Source organism: Salvia splendens, unplaced genomic scaffold (assembly GCF_004379255.2).
Source record: "Salvia splendens isolate huo1 unplaced genomic scaffold, SspV2 ctg116, whole genome shotgun sequence".
NCBI classification, from domain to species: domain Eukaryota; kingdom Viridiplantae; phylum Streptophyta; class Magnoliopsida; order Lamiales; family Lamiaceae; genus Salvia; species Salvia splendens.
The window spans coordinates 24,955-36,231 of NW_024598711.1; the positions used below are offsets into that span (position 1 = coordinate 24,955).

Sequence of the window (11,277 nt, forward strand, 5' to 3'; positions counted from 1 at the left end):
TGATACGTATTATATACACAGATTACAAATTGCTCCTAATCCTACTAATCCTAATCCTACTAATCCTAATCCTAATCCTAATCCTAATCCTAATCCGTGTACAGTAGATTCTACAAACCAAAAAAATCTTGCGGCAGTTGGTAACTGCAGACAGCCTAGCATATGCATCACCATAACTGTAGATCCGGCGGCGCAACCCTAATCCCCTTTCACCGCCCGCCCCGGACCAATCAAAGCCGGTTTACTACAAGACCCCTCCTCTCCCCTGCGAACCACAACTGTCAGCCGGCGTTTAGGAATGCCAAGCGTCATGGATTGGAATCATGTTCCTAGGTTGATTTCGACGGTTTGTTTTGCGGATGAAAATAGTTATGGGGTTGGATTTTGGGGCATGAATTTAGGCGAGGTTACTAAGGATTTATTGGTTCCAATTATGAGGAGCATTTGATAAAGTCAGTTTTTGTGGCTCTGATGCTCTGCAAGAGTTGAGATTTTCTGGAGCGTCAGGGTTTGTGCAAGTGCAACTCAAAATGTGAGTTTCATTCCCTCTTTTAAGTCTTACATGTTTCTAAAAACTTTGATTTTGCAGGTGCACTTCTCATGTACTATGTATTTGCTTGATGTTTTAGGAACTGCTAGAGTTTGATTTGTTTAATGTGGTTTGTTATTGGCAATCTGCGTCTGATATGTTGCTGTATTGTACTGCATTTACTACTATGCTCTTATAGCCGTTATTATGACTAGGAATAAGGTGTTTGTATGGACTGGGCGTTTACTAATGTACTTCATGTTATGGTTAACTGTCTCTGCCTTAAAAAAAATAGCTAGACTCTGCACGTGTAAGAAGTCGAAGATACATTCCACGAAATTTGAGATTTTTGGCTTACTTAAGAATTGAATATTTTTAACCTCCCAACATTATAAATTGGAAATTAGTTGATGAATGATGACTCTAGAAACAAAGGACATGGTTATTTGTCTGTTGGATATCAAGCTGGCTGGACTACAAAAGCCAATTGTTCTAGAAAACGTAGAAGAAAGAGGCTGGTAAATGTGGAAACAGTTCTAACATATTACAAAACACAATTTGGTATAGTAAGTGTTCACTGTTTTATCAATACTGTTAGCTTTCATCTTACTTGAAGCTACCCTCTTCTAGATCTCCTTCTTCAGCTTAAATTGCCAAATGACCTCGTATTAACACAATAGAGACTAGATTATGCTAAAGAGCAAAATCCAGGTAGCCTCTTGAACCTATCATTTGTTGTCATGTGGGATATGTAAAAATGAATCATCAAGAACTGCCCCAAGGTTAGTTGAAGCCAGTTATCTTGTTAAAAATGTGGAGTAACAAAACTCTAAGTTCATGGAAACCATTCAGTCATAGTTGAACAGACATAAATCTTCCAGATTAGGCCAAAAAACTCATGCTCTTCTACCCTTTGAATGGTTGTGTATTTTCTTTGCAATGTAAGATGGGTATGTGAATATATCAAAACCATTCATTTTCACCTGTGTTATGATTCACAATGGTATCATGGGTCATGAAAGTCTAAATGGACCCAGATATAAATACATACAACTTACCATGTTTGAGGAATACTTATTATAAGTTCGTAGATTGTTGCATGAACATGCTTTTGCATTCATGTAAACTGCTGCCTGTAATGAGCTTAAAGGAACCTTTATTGTAGTTTGAATAATATCAATTGCATCTGTACATGCACCCATGTAACCTGTTCTATTTAATATGCTCGAAGGAGAGGAGGAGACCTCATTGCTATCTAATGATTATTACAATTATTAGTTGATGGCTCTCGTAGTCTACAATTTGAGTCCACGTTATGGGCTGACACCCACCATTACCAATTTACCATCCTTTTTTTAACAGCTTATTGCAGTTTCAAAAGTGTTGATGTTTGTTTTCAAACTAAAACTTGCAACTACTTTCTTTGGGGGCGAACAGGTAGATGCCTGTAATGGGTTACAGTCTTAGCTACGTGGTACTAGTTGCTAAGTTTGATGGTTCAATTTAAAAGTTTCTCTGGAATCAGACGTCGTTTCTTTGCATAATTTTTCCAGATCTATGAAGATGCATATCGATGATATAAAGAGAACAGGAATCTCCTGTTATTTAGAGCTCTTATAGTACAAGTCTATCTTCTTCAAGATTCTTGCGTCTGATGTCATGAACTTGTAATTAGATTTCTGAATTGTTTAGGTAAAATATAATTTCCGATAGTTACTGTAATGTCATCCAAGTTCATAGTGATGCAAATCTGAAATTGCAAAAAGTTATTCACCTATGTCTTTTTCATCTAGTTACATGTATTTTTTCTTAATCTATTGATTGAAATCTTGAAAGAGAGAAGAATCATCTTTCTCATCAATGTCTCTATCTGTCATCTAATTTCTGAAATTTATGTCCATATACTCCAAGTGTTAGTTGGTAGTTGAGATTGCAGGTTTTTTTGTTAATGCACGGTTTATTGGTCACTAATCCCTATCTCACCACTTACTTTTTCATGGATCTAAGTAATCTTTTCATTTTCGCTATTTCATGTATAATGCTGATATATAGTCAATGATACTTTTCTAGTCCTTGTGTCATAGCTTGGTTTTTTATTGTTTACTTTGTTACATAATGCCCAAAACGATCACACAATACATAAGCATTTTCTCTGGAATAATTGTTGTTTAGTGCTGTCTGTACATCAAAACGAACTTAGTTTTCCAATATTATTTCCTTATACTATTGAGTAGGTTGCTTGTATCCTTATACTATTGAGTAGGTTGCTTGTATCCTTCTCCATCTAGCTTGCTGATAACCTTGGTTTTCTCCCGGCAGTGTAACTAGAATATCTCTTATTTTTCACTAAGGTTTTAGACCTGGTTGCACTATATCCAAATTTTGAGCTAAATTACCTAATACCTATGTACCAGTTTCAAATTAGGCTTGTCAATATGCATGGTCCTATAATTGTTATATATTCCATATCTTTACTGTAGAATCATTGTATGCTACCAATGTGCAGGGCTTTAGAGTGACATATGGAAGGTTTATTGGGATTTAGGAGATACATGAAGTGGCCAGTACATAACCTTCAACACAAAGTCACATTATAGTGAAAGAATAACATTATTTGTGTAGCTGAGATTTCTGTTGATTCATTTTCATGCAAGTCTCACACATTTATCAGAACTATTGGTGTTGACAAAATTAATGTTTTAAGTGGAGTTCAAGCCTTGCAGATCAGGCACTCTATAGGCTTGTATTTAGGTGCATCTTAATTCATCTCCACACAAGTCAAGTTAAAATGCATTATAGTTTATAGAAAACACTTGTGGAGCTATCAGTATGTCAGCTTCAGTTTAGCTTACGGTTTAAAACAAGTATTTATCATTTTGACTTTTTTTCCTTGCATCAGAAAACCTAATTATGTGGAGTATTGTTTATCATTTCTTCAACATGATGGTTACTTTTTATTTTGAAATGTTACCTATATTTTGTTGTTTTCTAGTAATTGTTGTGACATATAAGATACGATGTTGCTGATGGGTTGGTAAAACTAGTTATCCTTGCTCCTTGGTGGTTCAACCATCAAACCTAATAAAGATAGTTGTTCATCTTATATCCGCTTTAATTAGGATTTGGCTTGTTTTAGTAATTTTGAAAGCTAGATGAACAATATTGGACCTTCATTGGGATGTCTAACAAACAATAGAGTTCATTACAATAAGAGCGGGATATTTATGACTATGACCTTATCCATGGTTTTCTAGCAAGTAAATTATCTAACTTTTGTTAATATTACTCTGGATATATTTGCCCGTTTATCTAGACAATTTCTAAAAGTATTGCCATCGTGCATAATTTAATCCAGTGTTTGGCTTTAATGAAGAAACTTTCTGATGCAGTTTGAGTCTCTGTGGTATGGGCACACTATTTTAACAAAATGGTATTGCAGCAGATTGGTGCTTGACACAGTGAGTAGTATTGTTACTGAAAATTTGTAGATGCTCTCATTATAATCTATAACCTATACATGTTTTGTATTGATTGCTTGAGCTTTAATTAGAATACAACTTGGATAGGACGAGAACCATCTCATGCATTTCATTGAAGAATATGGATTACTGGGGAACATGGAAGGTGAAGTCTTATTTGTTTCTTTATACTGAATGTAAGTTGTAGAGAGTTTGGACAAAAATAGTTGGCACATTAATAAAGTAATACTAGTAGCTTATCACAATAAACTAATAGATGGTTTTAAAGAAGTTTGGTGACGATTATGATGATTGAAACATTAGCCTAATCTTAAGAACAATGTTCACGATTATGATAGTTGAGAAGGTAAAATGGATGGCTGCATATAGGTGTCAAGTGTAAGTATTAATGTTTGAGTTTGAAAATAGTGTTTGAGCATATACATGCATATTGCTGATTAATTTCCTTGGTTTTTTTTCCAAGAGACATTTGAAAATTGGGTAGCACCTGTCTGGTTACTGACAGTCTATTTGTAAGATGTTTGGAAATTTGGTTGCATCCAGTTGGTTACTGACTCATAATCCATTTGGAAGGATGTTGGTGCTTGATGTATATCCATTAATTTGATACTCCACTTAATAAGTTATTCTATTGACTTGTGGAAGATAGAATGTGTAGATTTTGGTTTTTGTTTCTCTCCTTGATGCCCTTGCTTGTGTTGCACACTAGCTGAACCTTTCTTGGTATATATCATTGCATGCATTTTTACGTTTTTCTTTGTATAATGCGAGAATGAGAAAGTGAAGCGATGTGGAAAATAGTTGTTGAATTTTAACCGCTCCCATTAACTTCAAAAGTAAAGGAATTGGAGAAAGGTGTAGATGTTAATTAGGCTTTGTTAATGACTTTGGTGGGAAATGATGGAGTAAAGTCTGTATGGAGTCTTAGCATTTGTTTCGACTTTTTGCTTTACTTATTCTTCATAGTGATTTGATGTAGTTAAAGAGAATTGAGAAGAGGGTTGCTGGAAAAGGTGACCTAATCCATGGCACTATATTGCTGCATGGATCTTGACTTAGCACATGATTCGGTACAAGTCTTTTGTGGAAGTTGGCCACTTACATAGACATATTCATGAAAAGAATATATAGGGAAATTACTGGGATGTTTCAAATTTGGACTTTTGATTTGATTGCATCGTCTTGTTTAATGCTGGAGGAAATTTCCTTCCAATTTCCCTCAAAGCTATTGTTTACGTTAATATAGGTAAGCAAGTATTTCAAATTCCGGCCTCCTCTTTTGCTATTTTAGTTGGCTTCGTTTCATATTAGTGAAACAAGAAGTTAGGAATATGACTAATTTATTTTCTAGTCATTTTTATTAGATGATACTCCTTCCGTCTCATAAAAGTAATAATACTTTCCTTTTTTCGTTCGTCTCATAAATAAATATCATTTCATTTATAAAAAATTCTTCCCAACTCATTATCACTAGGGTTCATCATCAAACACTAACAATAATGCTGGTCTCACTATCCACTAACACTGTTTTAACTATCCTTCTTTTCACCACTCTTACTTTACCAATTATGCATTAATTCTCGTGTCATCTCAAATATCATTTCCTTGGGACTGAGGGAGTACATAATCTTATCATAAGAGTCATTTTCAAAAAAATTTCACCGCATATATGTTGATTTAGACGCGGGTTATTTCTTAATTGAAATACCATTGGTGGAATCAATCGTAAGTGCGTTCTCAACGGATGTTTAGCGCCTTTAACTACGGGATTATGTGAGTGTCAAGTGTCACCCTCTTATTATATCTTAGTAATATAGGGTGGTTTACAAAAAATTAATTCATATTCATTGAATTCGTGTAGAAATGTTTAAATCTAATACTACTTGAATTATATACTCACTTTTTCTGCAATTACATGTCTTGTTTGAGATTTGCATGGATTTTAAGAAATTTAAAAGAATACGTGTAGAAAAAGTTATTTAATTGCGGACGGAAGAAGTTATACTGAAATGATAAAATAAGATATTTAATGGGAAATGAAGAAATGATTTTCAAGTATATGAAATTACTTAAGATGTTTAACGCGGCAGAAAACCAGCTCAATTCGTGCAGCAATTAGTTCGGTGTGCGTAGCTTTAGCATATATTAGTGTAAATTTTTTTATGTGAGTTGATAATTATTTAGTACTACTATGTCGAAATTTTGGTTAGTTGTTTCCATGTCAATTCTATCTAATTTTCTATAGTGTGAATTAATATTCCTATAAGTCGGCAATGACGCTATTTGATTGGATTTATACAGAATACATCTAAATATTTGTATGACTTCCATTAACTTTTAGTTAATTTATTTATGGTATTCTCATATGACGGCATAAATAATATATTAACACAAAAATAAATAGAATTATAATGATTAATTTCTTAACAAAAAAAGTTGCTAGTGATTTATTTATCTACTTTTTTGACGGAAACATAGTTTGCTTTATTATAGTGACGAGTGAATTTGATCTATTTGATAGTATCAAGTTAAACTAACCTACTAGTTTTATTGGAAGATTTATTTTTTCCTCATATTCTAAAGTAATTATAAATTCCAAATTTGATTGATTCTCTACGCAAGCCCACTTCAAATCCGATTTGTTACATTTCCATGATATAGACTAGCATTTTTGTTAGTAGTAATAGTAATATATCCAATTATCGATTGATGATGTGTAACACATCTTTCACTAAATATGCTTGATCAAAGAAAACAATTACTAAGTCAGTAGTCGTGATGGATATGTCTAATTTCTAAACATATACTATCCCATTGTGTGCACGTAATTGCGGTATCTGTATTAGAAAATGAAATTTGTTTGTTTAATCATTCATTATTGCAAAAAAAATGATATACTCCTATATAATTAAGATTTAGTAATATTTAAACAATTTAATTGTTTGACAAGGCAATGATGGCAATTGTTATTATGAATTTTATTTCCATGGAGAATAATTCTTCTTTTAGCAACACATTAAGTAGATATCAAGATTATAATAATAATTTTTGTACTCTAGTCTATGGTAGTGTTGTCCATAAATTAATAGTTTATTATCTCAATACAACAACTGAAAATATATATGGAGATCATAACTTTGTAAATTGTTCCTTTCTTTTTACTATTTTCTTAGTGTCAATTTACAAAAATGATGATGTCAGTGAATACTCCTTTAATCCATGCCGTGGTACTTGGATTATGTCACAAATTACACATTGTATTATGGAGTATTTAACTACTTGATTAATAGAGTCAGCAAAATCTAAAATCACCGACAGCTAGTTAGTTTTCCTTCGTTTGAACACTGTTCTAGTTATGCTATTTAATTTCAAGTTATTTTAAACATTGCTTACCGTAATTCAGAAAAGGAGATGATGAATCAAAGTTCAACTATGCACTACAAATTTTGATATTTTAATTCATAAAATTAATTTAGCAATTTAATACTAGTATATAAATAGATAACTTAGTGTGGTGCATAAAATTATTTTAGCAATTTGATTGAATGCATTTTCGGCGGGTTTCTTAAAGTAACAGATTCAAACATAGGAAACTCTCTTCAAAATTCAATAAAGAGAATTGTAATTGGATATGTAGTGTAGTGTAAGAACAAACTTTTTAATGCACGATGTTGAGTAAGAAGATGAAGTTTTGGAATATTCAAACTACAAATCCTAATTGAACAGCGCAAACAAATGTTGACAAATGGAGTACTATTTTGAATCTAAAACTTTAACTAGCTTCTCATGCAATAAACTAACTATATCAACCTTCTTCTTCTTCTTCATTACATACATACTCTGTTGAATGATTACTTCATCCTTAAGTTTTTCAGAAAATCATTTTAAACTTACTTCCATTAACAGTATATAAGAGAGATCATTCATTCACACATATTTTAGTTCCTTGTAGGCTGAAGAATGATAAAGCAGTTTTAAATTGAAGTTTCTTGGAAATTTCGTGATTTGTAGTAAATGGCTTCTATAAAAGTAGACTAACAAACTATGAATGAATGAAGTCTAATTCTTTCTGTTGACTGCTCTCCCTCCATTACTAAACAGAATGGCAAGCAAACTCAAATATACAACCAAGGTTTACTATGGCGGAATCCAGTCAGTTTTGTTGGCTATCAGCACTTCCCCTATCACAAAATCTCAGAGGAAATGGAGGGTTGCTTGCATTGTCATATACGTGTCGTTGTCCATGGCCAAACGCGTTGTTTCGAGCAAGGCCAAGCTCAGAAGCTCTCCTCCTCGTCACGCTGTCCTTGAAATCGAGAGCTTTCTCGATGATGCTGCAGCAGTGATGGATCAAAAAAGGCTTGCAGAAATGGTCAAGGCCAAGAATTTGGATGGCTTTGGCGGCATTGCATCCGTGGCCAAGCTTCTGTCGACCAACGTAGAGAATGGCATCGATGGAGAGAGGAGGATTTGAGGAGGCGTCGTGTGGCCTTTGGCGCCAACACGTATGTGAGGGCGAAGCCGAAGGGGCTGATTTATTTTGTGGTGGAGGCTTTTAGGGATACCACCATTCTCATCTTGCTGGCATGCGCGGCTCTGTCGCTGGCGTTTGGCATCCGTGAGCATGGGGGTAAGGAGGGGTGGTACGAGGGGGGGAGCATCTTCGTGGCTGTATTCCTCGTTGTGGCTGTCTCCGCGGCCAGCAACTTCCGCCAGGAGAGGCAGTTTGACAAGCTGTCCAAGATCAGTAACAACATCAAGATTGGTGTGGTGAGGCAGGGGAGGAGGCAGCATGTTTCCATATTTGATGCTGTGGTTGGTGATGTTGTGTTCCTGAACACCGGTGATCAGGTCCCCGTGGATGGCCTATTCTTGGATGGCCACTCGTTCCAGGTGGACGAGTCCAGCATGACTGGGGAGAGCGACCACGTGGAGGTGGACTCAACACGCCACCCTTTTTTGTTGTCCGGATCCAAGGTGGCTGATGGATATGGCAAAATGGTGGTGGTTTCCGTAGGTATGGACACTGCGTGGGGCGAGATGATGAGCTCCATAACTCGCGATTCCAACGAGCAGACGCCCCTCCAGGAGCGCCTCAACAGGCTGACGTCCACCATTGGGAAGGTCGGCCTTGCTGTGGCCTTCTTCGTGCTCATAGTCATGCTCGTCCGTTACTTCACAGGCAACACGGAGGATGAGAATGGATTCAAGGAGTTCAATGGAGTCGACAGGGACTTGAACGACGTGTTCAACTCAGTTTTGAGGATTGTCTCGGCTGCAGTGACTATTGTTGTTGTGGCCATACCCGAGGGGCTGCCTTTGGCAGTGACGCTCACGCTTGCCTACTCGATGAAACGGATGATGGCAGATCAGGCAATGGTGAGGAAGCTCTCTGCTTGTGAGACGATGGGATCAGCAACTGTGATATGCACAGACAAAACTGGGACTTTGACACTCAATCAGATGAAGGTCACCAAGTTCTGCCTCGGAGGCAAGGAGATTCGACAAGACTCCATCGCCCACAATCTCCGCGAGCTCTTCTACCAAGGAGTAGCTTTCAACACCACAGGTATGTATATATACTAATGAATTTTTTGTTATAGTAATAATAAGTTGGGCTAATGTTAAGTAATAAAAATCAAATGTAGGAAGCATATATAGGCCTAAATCAGGAAATGCTGTTGAGTATTCTGGCAGTCCAACTGAGAAGGCTATCCTCACTTGGGCTGTTGAAGATTTGGGAATGGATGTTGAGAAGCTGAAGCAGAGCTACACAGTGCTCCACGTCGAGACCTTCAACTCGGACAAGAAACGAAGCGGGGTTTCACTCAGGAGCAACGTCCAAAACCGCAGCTACGTGCATTGGAAAGGAGCTGCAGAGATGGTGCTAGCAATGTGCTCGAGCTACTACCAGCACACGGGCGAAGTCAACGCCATGACCAAGGACAAAATGACCGAATTCGAGAGTATCATACAGGGAATGGCAGCAAGCAGCCTCAGATGCATTGCATTTGCTTGCAAGGAAATAGAATATGAATTCACATCAAATGAAATCACTACCTCTCAAAATAATCTAAGTGAGGAAAATCTAACACTACTTGGCATAGTTGGGATGAAGGATCCCTGCAGAAGTGGTGCAAAGAAGGCCATTGAGTCATGCAGATTCGCAGGAGTCGACATCAAGATGATAACCGGGGACAACATATTCACGGCCAAGGCCATAGCAACGGAATGTGGGATACTAGATGCGAACCACCACGGGGAAGTGGTGGAGGGGGCTGAGTTCAGAAACTACACAGACGAAGAGAGAAGGCATAAGATCAAGAACATTAAAGTAATGGCAAGATCCTCCCCATTAGACAAGCTTCTGATGGTGAGATGCTTGAAACAAGCAGGGGAAGTGGTGGCAGTGACGGGAGATGGAACAAACGACGCGCCTGCATTGAAAGAAGCCGATGTAGGGCTTTCAATGGGGATCCAAGGGACGGAGGTGGCAAAGGAGAGCTCAGACATTGTGATTTTGGACGACAACTTCTCCTCAGTTGCAACAGTCTTGCTGTGGGGGCGGTGCGTATACAACACATCCAGAAGTTCATCCAGTTCCAGCTCACGGTGAACGTTGCAGCGCTAGTCATCAACTTCATCGCAGCTGTTTCAGCAGGGGACGTGCCCCTGACCGCTGTGCAGCTGCTGTGGGTGAACCTCATCATGGACACGTTGGGCGCTCTGGCACTGGCCACAGAGCGCCCAACGAAAGAACTCATGCACCGCCCCCAGTGGGGCGGACCGAGCCACTAATCACTAACATCATGTGGAGAAACCTGTTGCCACAGGCACTGTATCAAATAGCCATTCTCTTAATCTTGCAGTTTAGAGGGAAGCAGATTTTCGAGGTGAACGAGGGGGTGAAGAACACTCTCATATTCAACACATTTGTGCTTTGCCAGATCTTCAATGAGTTCAATGCTAGGAGTTTGGAGAAGCAGAATGTGTTTAAAGGGATTCACAGGAATAAGCTGTTTGTAGGGATCATTGGAGTGACAATTGTGCTGCAGTTTGTGATGGTGGAATTTCTCAAGAAATTTGCTGATACAGTTAGTTTGAATTTGGGGCAATGGGGTTTTTGTGTAGCTATTGCAGCTGTGAGTTGGCCAATTGGTTGGGTGATGAAGCTTGTTCCTGTCTCAGACAAACCATTCCTAAACTACTTGAGGGTGTGGCATTAGATTGTTTATGTTTGTAGAGGTATGTATGTAGTAGATATATTAA

General features: G+C 37.4%; 1 long non-coding RNA gene and 1 pseudogene across 1 annotated transcript; both read left to right on the forward strand.

The window, feature by feature from the left end:
• The first annotated feature begins 94 nt into the window (after positions 1-94).
• Positions 95-5,272, forward strand: LOC121788838. Its single transcript, XR_006047940.1, has 2 exons — positions 95-532; positions 3,036-5,272. It is a non-coding gene; the product is annotated as an uncharacterized LOC121788838 (long non-coding RNA).
• A 466-nt stretch (positions 5,273-5,738) lies between these two features.
• Positions 5,739-11,263, forward strand: LOC121788837 (annotated as a pseudogene).
• Positions 11,264-11,277: the final 14 nt, after the last annotated feature.